The sequence below is a fragment of the Orycteropus afer genome, unplaced genomic scaffold (genome assembly GCF_000298275.1).
Source record: "Orycteropus afer afer isolate SDZICR_OR568_19922 unplaced genomic scaffold, OryAfe1.0 scaffold00055, whole genome shotgun sequence".
NCBI classification, from domain to species: domain Eukaryota; kingdom Metazoa; phylum Chordata; class Mammalia; order Tubulidentata; family Orycteropodidae; genus Orycteropus; species Orycteropus afer.
Window position 1 is genome coordinate 2476997 of NW_006921642.1, and position 11930 is coordinate 2488926.

Below are 11930 nucleotides of genomic sequence, written 5' to 3' on the forward strand. Positions count from 1 at the left end.
AACAACAACAACAACAATACCCCTTGGAGCAACCGGCCATGGGGCAACAGAGGGGCAATAGTCACATGGAGGGAAAGCTGGACAGACAAGAGTGCATAGTAAAGAAGGGCATGGGTTGGAGGGATCACAGAGAAGGGAGGGGAGGAGAGTGGACTAGGGTTGGGCATGGTAATAGAGGCATGAAATTAAATATACACAAACAGTTGAATGTAAAACAAATTTTGTTCTGTAAATTTGTACCCAAAATACAATTAAAAAAAAAAAAGATTTATTGCCTCAGAAACCCAGTGGAGTTTGCCATGAGTCAGAATCGACGTGATGGCAGTGGGTTTGTTTATCAGAATGGTAAAAATTATCATCATGTTCTCTCTCTCCCCAGTGAATGTTTTCTTCCTGGAACGTTGTGTATTTTATTTACTGCTCTATGCCCACATCCTGCATGTTGTGAACACTAAAAACTGACAAAGAGGTGAATAAAAATAAAATTAAAAAGAAAAAGGAATGGTTCTCATACACCTGGACCTTGCCAGATAGAATACACTGGAATCTTATTGGTTACATCTGTGGAAAGAGGTAACAAAGAGGCCCAATATTATCAGTCAGAAAAAGTCCAGGGGCTGACTGTAGAACAGACCATCAATGGCTCATATGCAAGTTCAAGTTGAAGCTGAAGAAAATTAACAAGTCCACAAGAGCCAAAATACAACTTTGATTATGTCCTTCCTGAATTTAGGGACCATCAGAAGAATAAATTGGATGCATTGAGCACCAATGACCAAAGACCAGATAAGCTGTGGGATGACATCAACAACATCATTCATGAAGAAAGCAAAAGGTCATTAAAAAGACAGGAAAGGAAGAAAAAAAACAAAATGAATGTCAGAAGAGACTCTGAAACTCTTGAAAATAGAGTAGCTAAAGTGAATGGAAAAAGTGCTGAAATATAAGAGCTGAACAAAAGATTTCAAAGAGTGTCTAGAGAAGACAAGGTAAAGTATTATAATGAAATGTGCAAAGACCTGGACATCTACAGTTAAACAACCAACTCATTAAAGATTTAGAAAACCAAAAGGGAAGAGCATGGTTAACATTTCTCAAGCTGAAGGAAGTGAAGAAAAAAAAATTCAAGCCTGGATATTAAATATTAATTGCAATATTAAAGGAATTCTATGGGCAAAATACTGAATGACGCAGGAAGCATCAAAAGAAGATAGAAGGAATGCACAGAGTCACTGTACCAAAGAGAATTGGTCAATATTCAACTGTTTCAGGAAGTAGCATACACTCAACACCCAGTGGTATTGAAGGAAGAAGTCCAAGCTGCACTGAAGGAATTGGTCAAAAACAAGGTTCCAGGAATTGATGGAATATCTACTGAGATGTTTCAACGAACTGATGCCGCACTGGAGGTGCTTACTTTAATATAACCACAAAAGGTTACACATGAAGAAATGCACAGGTCTCACTTTGGCAGGGGTTCAAGCACAAGGCTTCCATTGTCTCAAAGATTATACCAATGTCTCCCCAGTTCAGGAAGTCTAGCTTGGCGTCTTTTATAATATACATATTCAGGATTTGGGCCTGATCGCATATGCATGATTGGGTCCTCAGTGCCTAGTCATGATCAATTGAATTAAAGAATATACATGATTGACTGCATCATGCCCCTCGCTCTTCCTCAGGTTAGTTGCCAGGGGAAGTGTATAGCCCTCACTTATTTATACAAGCTCAAGTGTTGCTAGGCTGTTTCAGAAAAAGAGAGGTATTTTGATTGCTAGAGAAATTCCAAGGATTTTCTTTCAGAAACCAGAGAAAAAGCCCAAACATTTTAAAGGTAGAAACAGCCTAAATGTCCATCAACAGATTAATGGATAAACAAAGTGTGGTACATACATACAATGGAATATTATTCAGCCATAAAGAGAAATGGAGTTCTGATACATGCTACAGCATGAATGAATCTTTAAACATTATACTGAGTGAAGTAAGTCACTCTCAAAGGCATGAATATTATACAATCTCTCTAATATGAAATACCTAGAATAGACAAATATATAGACATCAAAGTTTAATAGTAGTTACCAGGGAGGGGAAAAAAGAAAAAAAAAGGAAATCATTGTTTCAGAAACATTGAATTTCTGCTTATAGTGATAGAAAATTTGTTAACATATATTGGTGATAGTTGCACATGATTGATGTAATTAGTGTCATTAAATTGTACACATGATAAATGTTGACTTAGTGAATATACTATCTATATTTTTGTAAAAATTAAAAAAGTACAAAAGGAAAAAATGTATGTACTTTATGTCTGTATTAGAAGATAGTAAGACCATGAAAAAAAGCAGGGAAATGATTTTCATGAAATATCTAGATAGTGGCTTTCTGTAGGATGAGAGCAGAATCTGATTGGGAGAATTCTATGTAGTATTTCTCTAGGTAGACGATGATTAAATTTTTGACCTAGGTGGTGGTTGTACAGGTTTCACTTATAATTTCTAATACCGTATGATGGTTTGCGGTTCAAACCCACCAGCCACTCCTCGGAAGGAAGGTTGGGCAATCCTACTTCCGTAGTGATACTGCCTCGGAAACCCAAGGAGGGGTCGCTATGAGTCGGGGCCGACTCGACGGCACATAACAACAACAACAACATGATGGTTTATGCAATATTTCACATGAATTATAAGGAAACCCTTGGGGGGTGCAAATGTTTAAGCGCTCTGCTACTGGCCAAAAAATTGGCAGTTTAAACCCAGCCAGAGGCACTGTGGAAGACTGTTCTGCTTCTGAAATGTTACAACCTTGAAAATCCTATGGTGCAGATCCCCTCTGCACACATGGAGTCACCATGAGTTGGAATCTACTTGATGACAACAGACAACAATGTGGAAGTTTCATAATTAAAATAAAAGAAAAATAGAAGGGACTGATAAATAGAAAATTTAAGATGATGTTTGATCTTGTAGGAAAAGCCAAAAATGAGATTGAGGAGGGCCGACGAAGACCTCAGATGTTATTTAGCCATAATGATGTTTCTCAGCAAGTGCTCCTTTTCTTAAATTCGTGGGCAGTGGAGACAAGGATATTCATTCCATTAATTCTATTTATAACCTTCATACTCTTTACATTCATTTTTATCTTGTTTAGAAAAACAATTTTTAAAAAAGAGTGAAAAAGAATAATGATATCTAGTGGCCACAGAAATTCAACTACCATGAAGCTTACAAAAGTGTCTAATTGGGTTGTAGAAAAAATACAAAATGCCCAGTTAAATTTGATTTTCACAGAACAATGAATATTTTTTAGTGTAGTTTGTCCCAAATATTGCATGGGATATATTTACACTAAACAATGTTCACTACTTTTTGGAAATTCCAGTGAACTAAAGCATCTTATACTTTTGTTTCCTGCATCTGGCAATCCTATTAATTATTAGTGCTTGAACAACTCCCCAGGAATAGTCCCTTCCATATCCTTATTTCATTGCAAAGATTAGTACACTCATCTTGGGATTTAATGCCCTCTTTCACATTATCGGCTGTTCTCTTTCTTATGTACAAATTTATTCATTCCTTGGGCATCTCATCCTAAATGCGTCCAAGAACAAACAAATTATCTTGTCTCTAAAACAAGATAATGATTTCCCCCTGAACTTCCCTATTTATGTCAAGGATGTTGTCTTAGAATTCTTAGTTGCAAGTGATAGAAACTCAATTGGACCAAACTTAGTCAAGTGAGAATTTATGGCCTATGTAGTTGACCTGTCTGAAGGGTAGAATGTAGTAAGGCCTCCAGAATAACTGAACCAAGAACTTGAACTCCACCAGAACTCTGTCTTACGACTCTCTGCTTGTTGGCTTCATTATCATAAGGCATTTAGCAGCTCTCAGGATTATATCTCCCACATATTCCCATCAGAGGGCCACTGAGAATGGTCCCTTCTTTCAAATTATAGAAAAGAGCACTCATTGGTTCAGTTTGTGCTATTTTCTTGCCCCAGACCAATCCGAGGGTCTAGGTGGTAGACTCACTATCAACATGGTGCCTCCTAGAATGGATTGTCTGTGTTTAATTCTGGCTCTGGCACATAATAGTTATAGACCCTTGTGTTGTTGTTGTGTGCTATGGAGTTAATTCTGATTCATAGCAACTCCATGTGACAGAGTTGAATTACCCTATAGGGTTTTCTAGGCTGTAATTTTTATAGGAGGGATTGTCAGGTCTGTTTTCCCTTGGAAATGCTGCATGGGTTAGATTTACCAATCTTTTGGTTAAGAACTTGAGTTCTTAATTGTTGACCCACCAGGACTCCTTTTAGGGCCATTGTATGAGTTACTTAATCTTTCTGTGCCTAAATCTCCTTATTTGTAAATTCCTTTTTAAGTTGGGTTATATGGAAGCAATGCCTAAAACAGGGATTTTGTTTACTTAGAAAATTCTTTCAGGAGAAAGGAAGGAAGGGAAGCAAAATAAGGACAGGGAAAAGATTAAACAAGGATTTGGTCACAACTAGTGTAGATTTTGCCTTATTCCTTGGAGAGCTTTGGACAATGAACTGAGTACAAAGTTGGCCCAAGTTTGAGGCAGGAAAGCCAGCAAGGGAGCTCTGCTGTTTTAGTTGGTTGCGGGCTGTAGCTACCTCTTGAGGCTATGCAGGTGGGTAGGAATAACCTCCCAGGCAACATGGATCCCATTTTTCAAGGACGATTCACAACATCTTGAAATCATTAAGAACCATTACAGCTAGCAGTGGGGCAATGGGAGATTCAAGATACAGATATTTCAAATTTCCCATGTTTCACTGATTATTTTATAATGCCATTAAGTATGAAGATGGTATCGAATTTCACAAATGAAGAAGATAAAACAAAGAAACATGTGAATTGAAGAGCAATGACTCAGCCATAATTCTCATTTAAATCCCCTGATCCCTTAGAACTGAAAATTCAGTTTTAGCAGAGGCAACTTTGCCCCATCACTTTCTTTCAGTTCTTTCAAACCCTTCTGATTTAGTGAAGCTGTAAATAACCACAACATTTTTTCTGCCTACATAAAACCAAAACAATAAATATGGTATGCCTTAATCTACTTAATTTGCAGCCACAATTTTTCACACTTCACCCTTTTTCTACAAACTGGGAACATATCCAAATACTGTAATTTACATAATCACCAAGAGAAAATACACCAATATGTATTAGAATACATATAGCTCTCAGTCCAAATTATAAGGGGGATCAAGTCCTAGGACAGAATAAATGGCTTTGTGTGGAGAGTTGTGCTTTCCTTTCCCCAGGGGCAGGGTGTCAGGAGATATGCTTAACAGGTAGTTATACTGGGGCTAACAAAAGAAATTGAAGGCAGTGACAGTTCAGTGGTAGAATTCTTGACTTCCATGCGGGGGAGATCCAGGTTCTATTTTTGGCCAATGCACCTCAAGCACAGCCACCAGCCATCTCTTGGAGGTGCTGTGATGCATGTTTCTATAATGCTGAACATGTATCAGAGGAACTTCCACAATAGGATGGACTAGGAAGAAAGGCCTGGTGATGCACTTCTGAAAATTAGCCAACAAAATATTATGAATTACAATGGATTGATCCATTACTGATCATGGGGATGGCACAGGCCCGGGCACCCTTTCATTCTGTAGTACATGGGGTCTCCATGAGTTAGGATCTCCATGAATCAGGATCTTCCTAAGCTGGGCCAACTTGCTGGCAGCTAACAAACAAGACAAAAAAAAAAAAAAAAAAAAAAACCAAACCTCAAGAGGAGAGAAATAAGGATAAAATTGGCCCAAATATTTTTAGGCTTGAACAGGAAGTGGTAAGCAGTATGTGTACATAGCAGTTGCTATCTTCATATTAGTAACTTTAATAAATGAAAAATATCATAAATATAAATAAAATATAAATATAAAACTATCTTCTGTTTTAGATGAAAGTTTACAAAAAAAAATAGGTTCCCATTTAACAATTTTTATACAAATTAATCTGTGACATTTGTTTCAATTTTCACAGTGTGTCAGCATTCTCATTATTTCTCTTCTGTTTTCATTGATTTAGCTTCCCTGTCCCTTGTTGCCTTTTCATCTTTGCTTTTGGGTAAATGATGGCCATTTCATTTCATATAGTTGATTTTTCAAGAGAGCACATTACCCTAGAGTGACGTTGTTTATTTTATAAGTCCATCTATTTATTACTTGGCTGGAAGGTGACCTTCAGTAATGTCTTCGGTTCCAAGTTCAAGTGATATTTTAGGGCAATAGTCTTGGAGGTTCTCTAGTCTCTACTGATCTGGCAAGTCTGGCCTGTATGAGGAATTTGCTTTTTGTTCTACATTTTTCTCCCATTCTATCTGGGAGTTCCTACTCAGAATGGTCAATAGCTGGGCAATATCTAGTTCTTATTTCAAGCTAAAAGAGGCTGTTATGCTTTGTGTGGGCTATTAGTCTGTGGAATAGTTTCTTCTTTGAGTTTTTGGTTTCCTTCAATCTCCTTTGCTCCAGACAAGTGGAGACCAACAGCTGTATCTTAGATAGTCACTCACAAATTTTAAGACCCCAGATACTACTCACCAAAGTAGGATATAGAACATTATTTTTATGAACGTTATGAAAATTGACTAAGTTGGCCCATGACACAACTCAGGTTAAAAACCTGGTAAACCAATCCTATGAGGAGTTCAAATATGTGTAGGAAGTTCCCATAACTGTGCCTCCTCTGTGCTTTCTTATGTATATGAATGTATATGCAGCACACACAAACATATATAGTCATATACCTACACAAACACCTGTAAGTACACCTGCATATATTCACATATGCCTCCCTACACACATATATGCATACATATCTACCTATGTAATCACACACATATTTTTTGGTTGTTATTCCAGTTGCAAAATTGTGTATGTTTTGCATTTACTGAATTGTTCCTTATTCATGCATACTCCTTAGTGTCTTCTTTTACCTTGGTTAAGTTGTGCAGAGTTCATCTATATTGATATTACCTTCCTCATTACCAAAAATACCAAGTGTCTACTATCTAGAAAATTATTCCCCTTCTCTCCTCATCATCTTTGGTAACCATCAGAGGACATCACTTTAGGTGTGTATACTTATTCTTGACTTTTTATGAAAGTAAAACCATACAATATTTGTCTTTTTGTGATTGACTTATTTCACAGAGTAAAGTGTTCTCCAGAATTCAATCATGTTATAAAATGTTTTGGGCACTCATTATTATTTTTTATAGTTGTATAGTATTCCGTGGTGTGTATGTCCTGCACTTTGTTTGTTCATTCATCGGTTTATGGGTACTTACATTGTTTCCATCTTTTTTCTTTTGTGAATTCAAAATTTTGCGAATTAGCAACTTTAAGTGTCTTCTATGTAAAACAGCTCTTTGTTGTCTGAGAGCACTAGAAAGAGGTGTGGAGCCTTTTAAGGAGGATTGAGCTGTATTAGTAAGTGTAGTTTCACAATGTCGAGTTTAGGGGCTAAAGATCAAGTTTCAGCCAGAGAAATTCTAGGAAACTATTGGCACATCTGCTTTATGACATTTTAGATTGTAGAAAGATGAAGGAAAGAATGAGGTGGCTTTTGAGGAGCTCTGCAGAGATTCCAAAGATGCTGGGAGATATGATCTCCTGGAATTTATCTTCTCAGACAAAGGGACCTTCAAGAACAAGACATGGGCTTCTTCCCTACTAGGTTCAAATCTTAAAAATAGAATAAGTATTGTCAATTTCTGAAGAGAGAGGGCATGGTATATTCCAGACCTGTCATTCATGGGCAAGCAGAAGTGAGTAAGGGTGCTTAGGCACATTGTTTGGAAGAACTGTTTGTACAGTTAGGTGACTATCTATTTAGGAGATTCCAGAGTAGGCATATAACTAGAATCTATATTTATGTGTTTTGTCTAGTTTGCTTTTTTTCTTGCATAGTTATGTCATTTACTTTATCTCATTTACATATTAACATCCAAATACACATGCCATTCATGAAATCGAAGACAGAGAAAATCTTCCAAATGCAATGGATTAAGGAGATAGCATGAATAAAAATTTAGTACATAAATACCAGTTAGGTTGTATCAAAAATGTTGTCATTTGTTGGGTTTTATTGGTGCAATATTGGCAATTGATAGGTTACATAAACACTTCATATATTTGTAATAGAAATACTCTGAAGCAAATATGATAAATTTACTGTGGGGTCAAATAATTCCAGCTGAATATTCTCAACTGCCTGTACTTTGCACATAATTTAAGCCATGTGCTTTTTAGTGTGTATAAAGTATAACATATTTATTCTTGAAAACAAGTAAGACTTGCTTCTATTTACTATAATTCAGCCAAGTACGAGTTAAACGTTATGAAACTGAATGTTCCAGATTCATTTTTTCACATCCTTAAAAACAGTAACAATAGCCTGGTGGAGATGGAAGCCATGTTCCAGGAAGAAAAGAGCTAGTTAGACTCTACAATTGCCATTTAGGACTGTGCTCAGGCATGGCAAATGTAGAAAGCCGTTCCAAGGATAAAGACAATGTATGTCATTGCCAGATATAACTCTCAGTGACTAATGTCATTCATTGACAATGGGTAGGGCAGTTTGTTTTGCTCTACCCATTGCTCTTGCCCTCAAGGTGGGTATCAGAAAGTGTATTGGACTGTGAAAACTCTGTGGAAATGTGTCAAATATTATTTTGTTTGCTATACTGAAGTTTGTGAAACTATTACTCTACACATTTCCTTGACTACCTTGTTCCTACTCTCTCCATGAAGTAACTCAGTAAAATGAAAACAGAACAACTTTGAAGTTAAATGAGCATCAGTTTCAATCCTAGCTTTGTCCCTGTTTATCATAAGGCACACTTCTACTGAAATGTCAGTTTCTTTCTCTGTAACATGGTGGTCATAATAATACCTCACAAGATTGATAAGTATGCTCTCAGTAATGGTTGAAGTAGCTGGTATAAAGCAGTGATTCTATAAATTGTAGTAATTATTACCACTTTTATCATATCAGATAAATAAATGACTAAGCATGTCAGAATTCCTGGATCATTTCTGCTTTGTTTTGATCTTTAATCAAAATGCAAATGATCCTGAACAAAGAAGAAATGAAAAGAACTTTGCAAAGCTAAGTTTCTGTTTCTTGTAAAACCATCTAATCAACAGACTATAGATTAGCTCTGATGACAACTGACCTCTGACTTCCCGAATCAACAGGCTCTGACTAAGGGAGGTTATCTTTTACTCAAGATTTCAGTTCTTTGGCCAAGGTCAAACATGAAAGGGAGTTTTTTTTTTTTTTTTTTTTTTTTAAGAACAACAGAAATTATTTCAAAGAAATGCAGGAGACTTAAAAATTCCAGAGCATGGGAATACAAGTTATTGGTCCATTGATCAGAATCTACAACATTATCTGCTAATTTTTACATCCATTTTATCAATGCTAGTTAACTATGAGAATAATTCTTATTGTCTGATAAGCTGTTTAAATTTCATCTATGGCTTGATTTGTAGATCTTACAATAAAACATTTACTAGTGAAAAGTAAGTAGTTTTAATAAATAGAAATGTATGTGGAAGAAATAGAAAAGCGGGGGGTTCTGGCAAGATGGCTGAATAAGCAGACAAGCTACACAGACCCTTTGCAACAAAGCAGAAGATGATCCTGGAATCATGAGCTTTGAAGGCAAGGATAAAGAAATGGATTAAATACCAACTAGTAAAAAAAAACCTGAATGAAAACAGGGAGTAAGAAGACAAATGGAGCTGGGGACTGCTGGCTGTCCTGAGTGCACAATCATTGTGAATATTTCCTGGTAGCAACCTAAAAATCAGTTCTGTTCACCAAGGTCTGCATGGGCAAAGACTGCATTGGCGACTGGCAACCAGAAAGGAAAACAGCAAAGAATGAGACAAACACATCTGTGGACTGCCAGAGGTTGTTCTGAGGGCACAGACATTTTGAATATTCAAAAGCAGTGGGAGTGGCCTATCCAAGTGGCATTCATACCTGGACTGTGACATAGGAGTAGGGTCCACTTGCTGAGGATAGCACAGACAACCTCACTGGAGGCGGATGAAGGGAAAGGTCTGATATTTGCCTTTTTACTCTTATACACCACACACTGTTGGTGAACAGAGGAGTAGCCATGCCCTGCCTCCACACACCTTCTTGACCAGCAGGAATTCCCTCCCAGTCTTTGCCCTGACAGAACCTAGTTCTATGTCCCACCCTCCACAGTTATGTTTTTGATTAATTGTTCTTAAATTATCCTTTTTATCTTCCTTTTTCCTTTTTATTAATCCCTCTTTCCCATCCCTGTTTTTCTTTTCTTTTTTTTCTTTTTCTTTTCCCTTCTCCTAGTTCCTTTTTATTCCCCCTTGTTTTTGGTTCTTTTTATCTCTTTCTTTGTCCTTTACCAGTTTTCCTATTTCTTCTTTACTATTTTTTCACCCTTGTTCTTTTCTCTCATTCCTCCTTCCCCAGATACCTTGGAATTTTCCCCACCATTTTTCTCATTATCTTTCTTTCTTTTTTTAAAATCTATTTTGACAATTTTTCTTCTCATTTATTGCATTTCTTTTTTTTTTCTTTGAAATTTTTCCTGCATGTTTATGCAATTTGAATTTTTTGTTCCCTTATTTATTGGAGATATATATATATATATATATATATATATATATATTCTAACTGAGTGGGAGACAGCACCTGTTCCAACACAACCCAATCATAACTGTACGCCCTGCAGCCCCACCTACTGAATGAGAGTCACTACTCACTTTTGCACCAACTGACCAATGATAGATGGCAGTCAATAACAGCTCAACTCACCCTCAACTGCTCCTTACAAACAGCTAACAGAGATCTGTGCACACACTTTCATTCTCTATCACACCCACCAGGAGACAGGTGGTGAGTCCTTAAGTGCTAACAACTAGCAAGTAGAGGAGCACAGTACCCTCTTGGCACAGATATATCAAAACAAAACAAAATCTTATGCAAATCACACCAATATACAACCACAAATTAACCATAAGTACAATACCACCACAACGTCTAGAGACAACAGACCATCATAGTCCACACAAAAGAAGCAAGAGAAAGTAGTAGAAACAAGGGACCAGCATACAAACCCAGAAAACATCTCTGAGGAAGAAGCAGCATTGGAACTATCTGATAAGGAATTCAAAAGAGATATATTTGGCTACCTTTGATGGATTGAGAGACAGATCAAGGAAAACACTGACAAAATTAAGGAAAAGAGACAAAACTCTAGAACAATTTCAGAAAACAATACAAGAACAAATTGACAAAATAAACAAAAAATTGAAATGATATAAAAACAACAAATAGAAATCTAGAAGATTAATACTAAGATTTCAGAACTAGGTAACACACTGAATGGGCAAAGGAGTAGAAATGAATCAATGGATGACAGAATTAATGAAATTGAAGAACAATACCTCAATACTAATTTGTTAAGGGATCAATCAGACAAAAGATCAAAACAAAATAAAGAAAGCCTAAGATTCATGTGGGATATCATCAAGAGGAATAACCTAAGTGTAATCTGAATTCCAGAACAGGAACAGACAAATAAAACCACAGAGAAAATTTTTAAAGATCTCTTGGAAGAGAATTTCCATAATACGATGAAAGATGAGAATATATCCATTCAAGAAGTCCTACGAATCCCAAATAAGACAGACCCCCAAAAGAAAATCACCAAGACATATCATAATCAAACTCACCTAAACCAAAGACAAAGAAAGAATCCTGACAGCATTCAGGATTCAGGGAAAAATGAAAAGTTACCTACAATGGGCAACCAATAAGACTAAGTTTGGATTTCTTGGCAGAAACCATGCAGGTGAGAAGGCAATGGATGATATATACAAAACC